The sequence below is a fragment of the Atractosteus spatula genome, unplaced genomic scaffold (assembly GCF_055471065.1).
Source record: "Atractosteus spatula isolate fAtrSpa1 unplaced genomic scaffold, fAtrSpa1.hap1 Scaffold_19, whole genome shotgun sequence".
NCBI classification, from domain to species: domain Eukaryota; kingdom Metazoa; phylum Chordata; class Actinopteri; order Semionotiformes; family Lepisosteidae; genus Atractosteus; species Atractosteus spatula.
In genome coordinates, this window is record NW_028296752.1 from 195,001 (window position 1) to 197,500 (window position 2,500).

The following is a 2,500-nucleotide window of genomic DNA, read 5'->3' on the forward strand; positions in this document are numbered from 1 at the left end:
TACATCAAAAAACATAATGAGGTATCACTTGAATACCAGTGCTCTAAATGCAAAATAACCAACAAAAACCTCCACTCTATCCAGTGTCACCTCCCCAAATGTAAGGGGGAAACCGATAAAACAACCAAAGAGATTGAGGGCAAGTGGAAGTGCGACATCTGCAACACAAACTTCCTAACAAAATCCGGGCTTTCCCAGCATAAAAGACACGCCCACCCCGACACCAGAAATGAGGAACGTATCACAGAACTCAACACAACCAAGAACAGAGATGCCAGCAAAATTTGGACAGAGGACGAGCTAACCAAGCTAAAATCACTAGAGACAAAATACAAAGGGGCCAAGAACATCAACCAGCTAATCGCACAGGAGCTGGGCACTAAGAACAACAAACAAGTGGGCGAAAAAAGACGACCTGCAAGAAGCAGAAAACCCACTGTAAATCAAGCAGCAAGCGACAAACCAGACCAGCCTGCTGCCAGACTAAGAACAGCGAGACCCCTAACTTATGCCAAAAGAACAGGCATAAGATCTAGACTAAAAAGACTCTCTAAAGACTTAATTAACAATGAGGAAACTGATCCGGCAATAAAAGAGGCTATCTGCTCAGATAGCAAAGACCCAACAACTATCAAACAATTAATCGAAATCGCCTCCGATAAACTACTGCAGGCACTAAAACCCAAGAAGTCGGCAGTAAACACAAAGAACAAAAAAACCTCCGAACACCACAAGGGCAAAGAATGGTCTTGGACAAGAAAGAGGGCCAACAAAAGGAGGATTTATAAGTATCACCAAACCCTCTACAACAAAAACAAATCGAAGCTGGCATCCCTGATCCTTGACGGGGCCGAAAACGCAATATGCAAAATAAACATTGAGGAAATCTACTCCTCATACAAAAAGAAATGGGAGGAACACACAGCATTCCCCGGGCTAAACGGCTTCACATCCAATGGCAGAGCCGACAACGAAGTATTTGAATCCCTGATCAGCGAAGAGGAAATACAAGAGAATATTAAAGCAATAAAAAGGACATCCGCACCAGGCCCGGATAACATTGATTGGCATGCAATACAAGAACTGGAAAGTGATGGGGTGACACTGTTCCAACTATTCAATCTGTGGCTGATTACGGGCCATATTCCCAACAAATTAAAGGAATGCAAAACAATCCTAATACCAAAAACATCCGACGAGAAGAGCTTAGAAGATATCGGGAACTGGAGACCAATTACCATCGGGTCAATGCTACTAAGACTCTTCTCAAGAATCATTACAAAACGCCTCGAGAAAGCATGCCCGATCAACCAAAGACAAAGAGGCTTCATTGAAGCCTCCGGTTGCTCTGAAAACCTAGCAACCTTACAATACCTACTTGAAAACGCAAAGAAATCCCATAAACAGATTGCGGTAGTCTTCATCGACATCGCAAAAGCATTCGACTCAGTATCCCACGACCACATCTTCCAGGTTCTGAAACAAAAAGAACTGGACAACCATATAATAAATCTAATTGAAGATTCATATCAAGATTGTAGAACCACAATCAAAACCGAAAACCAGTCCTCGAATGAAATTTTCATAAAAGTTGGAGTTAAACAAGGGGATCCCATGTCACCCATTCTCTTCAACCTGGCAATGGACCCCTTGATCAATGCCCTGGAGGAACTCGGCTGCGGTTTCAAAACCGCAGCAGGCAACATATCAACCCTGGCTTTTGCTGACGACCTGGTCCTGCTGAGCGACAACTGGGAAGGGATGAAGAACAACATTAACATCCTAGAAGAATTCTGTAAGCAAACAGGCTTAATGGTCCAAGCAAAAAAATGCCACGGGTTCCTCATCTCACCCACCAAAGACTCCTACGTTATAAACAACTGCGAGGACTGGTCCATTAACAACAACAAGCTACACATGATTTCCCCCACCGAGTCCGAAAAGTATCTAGGACTCAAAATCAGTCCGTGGACTGTAACAAAAAAACCAGAAGCAGAAAATCTACTACAAAACTGGATTCAAAAAATCGACAAAGCGCCTCTAAAACCTTCACAGAAGGTCAACATACTCAATATCCATGCAATTACCAGGCTAATCTACCAATTGGACCATACGGACACAAAACAATCAATGCTAATGGCACTCGACAGCGCCATAAGAAAGGCAGTCAAAACTTGGCTACGACTACCCGAGTCCACCTGCAATGGACTAATCTACTCCAGCGCAAGAGACGGGGGTCTGGGCATAATAAAACTAGCCAGCCTGATACCATCAATTCAAATAAGAAGACTGCAACGCATGGCAATGTCGTCAGATGCCACCATAAGTGCACTCATGCAAACCAACGAAATCCAAGACAAATTCCAAAGACTATGGGCACAAGCGGGAGGAGACCCGAACCAGACCCCACAACTATCCAACCCTGCGTCCCTAATAAACCAAACAGACGATATAACAGTCCCAGACAACTGGGGCCACATCCAGAAACAAAAACCGGAAT

At 43.9% G+C, this 2,500-nt stretch overlaps 1 pseudogene; it reads left to right on the forward strand.

The window, feature by feature from the left end:
- The window catches only part of LOC148808833 (28S ribosomal RNA), an 8,235-nt pseudogene that overhangs the window by 3,493 nt on the left and 2,242 nt on the right, over nt 1-2,500 (forward strand).